The following is an 8,664-nucleotide window of genomic DNA, read 5'->3' as shown; positions in this document are numbered from 1 at the left end:
GCCCGCCATGGCTCTGTCCCCAACACTGTGTGCTGCAGTTTCCCTCCCAGCCTGATCCCCCAGCACCACCCCAGATCAGCCCTGACCCCAGGCCTGGGGCCCACTCCTGCACCCTGAGCCTCCAGACTCACCCCTCCCCTCCCAAGCCCTGCCCCCTATAGCCCCACCCCTGCCCTCCGCTGCCTGGACACTGGCCTAGCCAGTTTCCAGGTTCCCTGGCTGCAAGGGCTCAGGCTCCGAGACAGCGAGAGGCGCCTCCAATTCAGCATCCTCACAGGTAAAGAGCTGCCCTGCGGGGCAATTTCTTTTTTCTCCTCATCGCCCCCCCTGCCGAGGGGGGGGGGGGGGGCAAAAGTCTTGAGGTTGAAGACTGGCAGGAGCGGGGCACTGGGCCTTGCCTGCCCTGGTTACCCAGAGCTGTTGTTCCGCCAGACCTGCTCCCATGGTGCCATGGCAACCAGGCTGCCAGGGAACCCAGGTGGCGACAGCGCCCAGGCGCCCTGAGCCTAGCAGGCAAGGTGAGGAGCCACAGAGGTGAGGAGAACGGAGGAGGGGGGGGCCGGGAGGGAAGGGACAGGTGGGTGAGGCATGGGGGTTGTGGGGGGAATGGGTGTGGTGGAGCCCAGAGAATGGCCTGGTTTGGGCAGGCACATGGTTGAGGGGGCTCTTGGCTGGAAAGGCTTAAGGGGCCACTCCCCAACCCCTACTTAGCAGAGGCCAGGGCGCAGGGCAGGGCAAGCTGGGCTGGATGTAGGGGAACTCCCTACCTGTGTAGGAACTTAAGCTGAAGACCTGCCAGCCTTGTGGGAGAGCACTTTGGGCTGGGGGCTGGGTGCAGGGGGGAGGCTGCACCCACCCATCAGGCCAGGTCCTGGGCTGCAGGGGTAGAGCTCAGCTCCACCCTAGAGGGGCGCCCCCCCGCCCACCATTCATCCTCCACCCTCCCAACGTCAGTCTATAACATTGCCAGGAGCAAGGCAGAAACAGACTGGGGAACTGCCCTCTACCCCCAATCCTCTCTCCTCCTGGGTCTCAGGGGCTTGTGAAGTCCCACTTTGGGGGTCAGACCTAGTCTAGCCCCTCCCCAACCAACCCCGGCATCTAAGATGCTCCTCAGGACTGAAGGATCCCGCCCACCAATCTTCCAAACCTCTCCCTCTCAGCACACAGCTCAAACACCGGTTTGATCCAATTGTCTCCTCTGTTCATGAACCATCCATAGCTCCCGCTGCCCACAAGAGATAGCCCAAGTTTCTCATTCTGGCACTTGAGGCTTCTCAAAGATACAATAGCTAATGCTTATAGAGCACTTAGCACGTCAGGCACTGTTCTTACCACTTCACGTTTAGTAACCTGTTTACTCTTCAAAACAACCCTACGAGATAGATATTGTGATTTATCTTCATTTTATACATCCAGAAACTGAGGCCCAGAGAGGGTAAGTAACTTATCAATGCTCTCACAGCTACTGATGCTGGAGCCAGGATTCAAATCCAGGCAGTCTGACTCCAGAGCTCACGCTCTTAAACATTCAGCCAGTCTGCAGGGTGAGCTGCCAGCCCCCCACCCCATCCATCTACCCTTCCCTCCAGCCTGGCCCAGATCCTGTTTCTCCCAAATACTCCTCTGCTTCCCACCTCCCAAACTGCTCATACAGTACCTTCCACCTGGAATGCAGTCCCTATCATCTCTGCCATCTGCAATCTGAGAAATCCCCCCACACCCTACTTCTATCAAGATTCAGGTCATATGCCACCACTAAGAAGCCCTCCTGAAGCCCGCCTCCAGCCAGAAATTATTGCTGATCCTGTTCAGAGCTCCCCCACACAGCACATGTCTGTCCTTCTTTTTATGGTGCAGGTTAGCTTTGGCAAAGCGTGACAGCTATTTGTGTTCATAACTCCCAGAATCCCAGCACAGGAAGAGAATTTGGTAATCTGTTGCCAGCACCAAGCACAAGGCCTGGAACAGAGTAGCTCGATAAAAGCTTCTGGAGTGAAGGAGTCAATGAATGAGCTCTGGTGGCTGTGCTAATAAATCCTCCCACCTGAGCCTTGACCTCTGCCGCCAGTGTCCTCTTCCTATCCATTCTCCAGCCTGCGGCCAGAGAGAGCCCTCCAAAGTACAGATCTGACCATTTTACTCTCCCACTAGAACCCTCCCACAGCTCCTCAGAACTCATTCAACGAGCAACAGTTGAGCATTTTCCATGTGCCAGGCACAGTGCTGGGTGCTGGGTATATAATAGTGAACAAGACACACAAGATGTGTTCCCTAGGGGAGGTGACATTCTAGTGGGAGAGGCAGACTGTGAATATACACTATCATTTCAGGTAGAGATAAGTGCTAGGAAGGAAAATACGGCAGAGTGATCCAAGGTGCTGTTTTCAACATGGCGGTCAGGGAAGGTCTTTTTGAAGAAATGGCATATAAGCTGAGCCCAGATGAAAGTGAGGGAGTGAGTGCTGGGGTCACCTGAGGCCAAAGGAGTCCAGACAGAAGGTAGAGCCAGTGCAAAGACGTTAAGGTAGAGCAATGCCCGGCATGTTTGAGAAACAGCAAGGAGGCCAGTATTGCTGGAGCGGGGTGAATGAGGGGGAGAGTGAGAGGAGGTAAGATCAGAGGGGGAACGGGGACCAAATCGTGAAGGACATTGAGCCCGCGATAAAGACTTTGGCTTTTGCTCTGATTGAGATGAGCAGAAGAGGGACGTGATCTACCTTAGGCTTTATAGGAATCATCACCCAGGGGATAACCTCCAACTACCTCAGCAGAGCGGTGGATGGCTCTCCTGACCTGACCCCTGCCTCATATACCTTCTGCCGCATGACTTCAACCTGGCTACCTCCTGCTCACCCTTCAACATTTAGCTCACGTGTGCCCTTCCATGCCTACCTGCCCCCTCCACACGGGTTGGCTTACAGGTCCTTCCTCTGCTGCCATAGGGCTCTATGGTCACCTCTATCCCTAGGGCAAGAGCATTAATGAGCTGACTGAATCCTTGAAACTTATCGAGGAAGACGCCATTAGCCCCATGTTATAGATGAGGACATGGAGGCTCAGAGAGGTGATATAAACTTGCTTAAGGTCACACAGCCTATTAAGTGAGAAAGTCAGGATGCAAACACAGGGCCCAGGCTGTTTTTTCATGACATCTCGCTGCCTCTTGCCACTTCTGGCTCCATGCTGCCCCTGGTTCTCCACTCGTTGGCAATTCTTCCCTTCGGAGCTGGCCCCCAACTTTGGTTGCCAAGGGAAGAGTGGCAGGGGGGTCAGGCTATCAGCACAGCCTCCCCCAAGAGGGCCTGGCAAAAAGGACAGTGTTTGAGGGTGTTTTTCCTGATATCATACATACTGCTGAAGAGACCAGACCTGGGCATGTGAAATCCCTTTACTCAGGGCCCCCAAAACACTGAGAGGCATGCTGATCGCATGGAAAATCTCTCCTCTCTCCCTCATATGCACTCACAGGTGTGTGTGCGCATGCACACACACACTCATAATACGGGCAGGAAAAAGCTGGGAAGCCTGGCTTCAAGTCTTGAGTGCCATTTACCAGCCGTGTGAGCCTGGGCATGTCCCTTTACCTCTCTGCACTTGTTTTTCATCTGTGCAGGGCTAGAGGGAAACGCAATTCCCTCTTTGGATTCCTGGACTTCAGAAAGGGCCTGGGACCCCCACCCCCACCCCAGACTCCTCCCCACCAGGAGCAAAGAACACAAGAATACAGATACACACAGACACACACATGTGCCTATGTGCACTGTCTTCTGGGCCATTCTGTGCGGGAAACTGAAGTGCATCCTCTGCAGCAGGGGAAATAAACCACGTTACACAAATAACCACAGTACGAAGCTGAAAGTTCTCAAGGCTGGGGAACAGAGGAAGTGCTGGGGGAGCTCAGGAGAGAGATTCCTTCGGCTTGGGGGTGGCTGAGCAGAATAAAAATAAACTCACACTTACAGTGCACCTTCCCTGTGTCAGGCATTTTCCGCACATTATTTAATCTGCATGACAAACGTGAAGGAAGAATTAGGATTCCTATTTTGCAGGTGAGGAAAAAGGCTCTGAGGGGGAAAGTAACTGCCAAAGGTCTCAGAGTTAGCATGTTGCAGAACAGGAATCCAAAGCCCAGAGCCTGGACTAGTTCCCCTGCTGCCTTAGAGGCTTCCCTGGGGAGAAAGCGTTGACCAGGGCCTTGCCTAGGAGGAGCTGGTAGAAGTGAGTGAGTGACCTTGTGTGAGCCAAGGCACTAAGATGGGGAGAAGCAGGGCATGACATTCTGTAGGGATTTAGGGTGGCCTGCCCAAGGCATGGGGCATTGACTCTCCCCAGATGCTGCTCCTAATGGGAGGTCTCTTTCCCTCCTTCCCTTTATTGGCACTGCCCGGAGCCAGGCAGCCAGCAGGGGACAGGATCAGGATGCAGTTGCCATGGAAATGAATGGGGGCTGTCGCTATGGATACCATAAGATGAGGGCAAGAGGAAGCTAGGGATGCTGAGGACTATCCCCATGACAACTTAGGCTGGAAGGGGCGGGGGACCGGAAGTGGGAGACAAGAAAACCAGAGGAGGAGGTCAGCGCACCTAGATGAGAGCAGGGGCTTTGGGCCCTGGAGGAAGACCCTGTCAGGAGACTGGACAAAGGGGTGGGTGGGGCAGAGGGGCGGAGGGACCCCAATCACCTCCGTCTCCTCTGATGGTTCTTCTGCAAGCTGTTTCTGCTGCCCAATCCCAGTGCCGTGGAGATTCCAAACCTGAGGCCAGCCCGGCTTGGCACAGGGGCTGGCAGGGGAGGCAGCCATCATAGGGGCTGACTGGGGAGACAGCAGGCAAACGTGAGCTTGGGGGCACACAGACCTGGGCTTGAATCCCAGCTCTACTTCTTTGCAGCCCTAAAAAGAATTGCTGTCCTTTAATGAGTACCTGCTTTTGGCTAGGCCTAGCCACTCTGCAAGGTCCGGGTTGTTCTCCCTGAAGGAGATAGCAGATGAAGAGAATGAAGTGCAGAGGGATGAAGTAACTTGCCCAAAATCTCAAAGCTCAGCAGTGGTGGAGCCAGGAGCCAAATCAACACTCCTGTTCTTACCCGCCAGCCACCCACCCCCCGGCCCGCCCCCGACACTGAACTGCCCCTCCCAGGTCTGGTCTGCATTCTCCAGCTCCTTGTGCCTTCCCACAGTGACATGCAGAGGGCCAGATGCTGGGTAAATATCTGTGGAGTGTGAGAAGAAGCAACCCAGGAGGAAGCAGGAAAGACTGAGGTTAGATGGAAGAAGTGCCTGACTTCGAGAACAGTGAGTCATGGGTTTGACTGGCCACGGGGAGAAGAGCCACAGAATGGGGATGGGCTTTATGAACCGTCCAATCCCCAAGATCCAAACTGAGGCCCACAAAGTCAAAGTGACGTGCCCAGGGTCGCGAAGAATGAGAACCCAAATACCCTACCTTCCAGGCCAGTGTCCCTGCTTTTAGTGTGAGCGGCGCCTTGAATCTGTCCAGCTCCCTGCAAGCCCTGCGCCTTGAAGTTCCCAGACAACAGCTGGGCAAAGGCAGGCAACTTGCCCTTGCCAGGCTAGCGAGCCCAGTGCCCGTGCTCATACTCTTCCTTTGTTTCTTCTGCCCAGGATGGCCTCCCTCTCCCCTTGGCCCCAGACCTCATCTGCATCTTGCAGCACTCTGAGCAGGTGAGCCCTTCCGGAAAGTCAATCCTGACTCACTTCCCACTCCCCCACAGAACCTGACAGGGTCAGCTACTCCCTCCTCTGCGTCTTGTGCACCCTCACGTCACGGGTGGTCCTTATCGGCAGCTAACTTGTGATACCCCCTTGAAGTGTTCCTCCCCTTCCCTGCTCCTGTCTCCCAACGGCAGTGGCTGGGTATGCGTCACACCTCTGTGGACCCTGCATGCCCACGCCAGGGCCCAGCACACGGCACGTGCTCAGCAGCCACCTTGGTCCCCTAAGACAGGTGGCAGTCGTGTGTGTCTGAGTGTGTGTGACCATCCTGCCTGACAACTGTCACCCTAAAAGCCACAGCCCCACCTGCTCAAAAGCCACCCACACCCGGTCTCGTGATTATCTCTACCCGGCCGACACAGAGAGCCTGCCAGGCACAGAAGGCCAGCCCCTCACAGTCAAACTCACACACACACTCAGAATTCCTCACACCCGCTGCACACCATCACATCCCCTTAGATACATAATAATGCCCAGCCTCTCAGTACTGCTCCACCTGCCCGCCGCACGTAAGGACACGCGCACGTATGCACAGGCACACACACTTCCCTCACAGCTGACAGAAACCTTCCCCCGCCCCCCAGCACAGGCCCTCGGCCAATTCAGTTGCCTACACAGAAGTCCATACCTCATTGGCTCCCACGGTGATCACCTGACCTTGGCTTGCCCTCTGCCTCCATTTAGTTGAATTCCTACCCCCACCCTACTTCCTTGTATCTCCAGTCAGATAAAGGGTAGAATGGTCTCTCTAGCCACAGGTCATCCAGCCTCCCACTCCCTGGAGAGCCAGTTGGACAGAGCAATCTACACACCATTCCCCAGCACAACTCTGGGGCTCCCTGCCAGAGTTTTGTCCAGGCTGTGCCTGTCTCCTGTGATGCCTCTCGAACCCTTCCCAGCCTTCCACTTCTTGCCCCTCCTCCTCCAGCAAGCCCTCCCTGACACCACCATCCTCCCTAGCCCACCCTGACATACCCCCTCCTCTTTGGGCCAGGAACAGATGCTGCTCACCAGTGAAGCCGTAACTACTCCATTATTTCTGCCCCTCAGGCCCTGCCTATTTTTCCAAAGGAATTCTCCTCTCCCCTGGGTGATGGAGAACTTAGGGAGAACACAGCCACTGTCTTCTTTTGGAGCCCTCACAGAATTTAGCTTAAAGCCTCGTCAGGGGACGCCTGGGTGGCTCAGTCGGTTAAGCGTCTGCCTTCGGCTCAGGTCATGACCCCAGAGTCCTGGGATCGGGTCCCGTATTGGGCTCCTTGCTCAGGGGGGGAGCCTGCTTCTCCCTCTGCCTGCAGCTCTCCCTCTCTCTGACAAATAAATAAATAAAATCTTTAAAAAATAAAATAATAAAATAAAGCCTTGCCCACAGTTAGGTGCTCAAGCAATGCCTTCTGGAACAGTAAAGGAGGGAGAAGAGGAAGAGAGAGGGGGAGCGACAGAGGAAAGTCCAGAGGGAGATGAGAAATAAATTAGAATTTGAATGAGTAAGTGAGTAGATGAGTTGAGAGGCTGAGTGAAACAGAGAGTGAGGGAATAAGGTGAGCCTCTGGGGAAAGGACAGGACCAATGTGATGGGGATGCTGAAGGGAGGGCTGAAAGAAAGGACGGGGCGGGGCGGGGGGTCTCTCTCGTGGGCTCTAATCAAAGCAAGAGCCACCCGTCACTGCATACTTGCCCAAATGTGCACCAGACCCTATGCTGGGCTCCTTGTGTTTCCTTGTTAATCTTCACGATAACCCACAGAGGTAGATACATTCTCACTGCGCTCGGGAGGAAAATGAAGCTCAAGGTGAAGAAAATACTTGCTCAGGATTACACAGGCAATAAGTGAGAGAACCAGAAGGTAAACTCAGATTTGTTCAATGCCAAAGGCTTAGAAAGGGAGAGCCGGGGTATGAGCCCGCTTTGGGGGGGGGGGCGGTCTCCTGACTTTGCTCCCACCGAAGACACATTATGGAAGGTGTGGGTCCTACAGTCCGAAAAGGATACCTTCCACCCTCCTGCCAACAGCCTCCAGGAATTCTTAGAACTCGCTCCAGGAAGGTGCAGGAAATATTTAGGTCATTGCATCTGGAGGAAATGGCTTCCCCTTAGATTCAGAGACCCCTAAAGTTGTAGAATCGGAACCTTGAAAGTACAGAATCAAGGACTCTTACCACCACAGAATATTAAAATCATACCATCAGAAACTTTTTAAAATAATAGAATCATGAAATCCACAGGATTGGAGACTTCCCCAAATCACAGTGTTGTGGAAATAGAAACCACAGAATTGCATGGAATGTGTCATTGAATTATATTTTAAACGCATGTAATCATAGTTCCTTAAAACTGTCGCATTTGAGATCGAAAGAATGTTGGAGCTGGAGGAGCCCTTGGAGATCCTCTGATCCAACCCCCCTCCTCCTTTCACACACGGCAGGGGTTGGGGGGGGCAGAAACTAGGTAGCACAGGGGCCAAGCGGCGTGTCCGGGCTGGCCAGGCTGACGGGCTGGAGAAGGCAGCAGGCTTGCCCGTGGTGAGAGCGCCACAGCACTCATTCATTGAGTGAGTGCCTGCCTCTTGGGTGCTGGCAATACCAAGAATCGAACCCTACTCTCTCTCCCAGGCCCTGTCCCCAGCCCTGGATAGGAAAGAAGGGAAAGCCCTGGTGGGGATGCGGAGAGGGAAGTGGGGGGAAGGGTGGAACATACATCAGACAGAGAGAAGAGATCAGCTTTTATTGATGGCAATTCCTTTGTACACAGCGACACGCGCACTCTGAAAGGCCTTTTCCTCCTGACCACACTTACAGAGTGCTGTGGGAGTGGCAGGGGGCATGGGACGAGGCCTTCAAGCAGCAGAGGGGATGGCAGCAATGGCCACAGCGAGGGAACGAGCAACGGGGAACTAGGCAGGCCGGGTCCCGCCCCCGTCTGGTCC

At 54.6% G+C, this 8,664-nt stretch overlaps 1 protein-coding gene across 2 annotated transcripts in view; it reads right to left on the bottom strand.

The window, feature by feature from the left end:
- IQSEC2 (IQ motif and Sec7 domain ArfGEF 2) overlaps positions 1-8,664 on the bottom strand; it is a 74,042-nt gene that overhangs the window by 18,608 nt on the left and 46,770 nt on the right. The gene's annotated exons all lie outside the window — the stretch shown is intronic.

The sequence above is a fragment of the Neomonachus schauinslandi genome, chromosome X (assembly GCF_002201575.2).
Source record: "Neomonachus schauinslandi chromosome X, ASM220157v2, whole genome shotgun sequence".
NCBI lineage: Eukaryota > Metazoa > Chordata > Mammalia > Carnivora > Phocidae > Neomonachus > Neomonachus schauinslandi.
The sequence above is the reverse complement of the archived record's forward strand: the minus strand, read 5'-3'. Positions and strand labels throughout refer to the sequence as shown.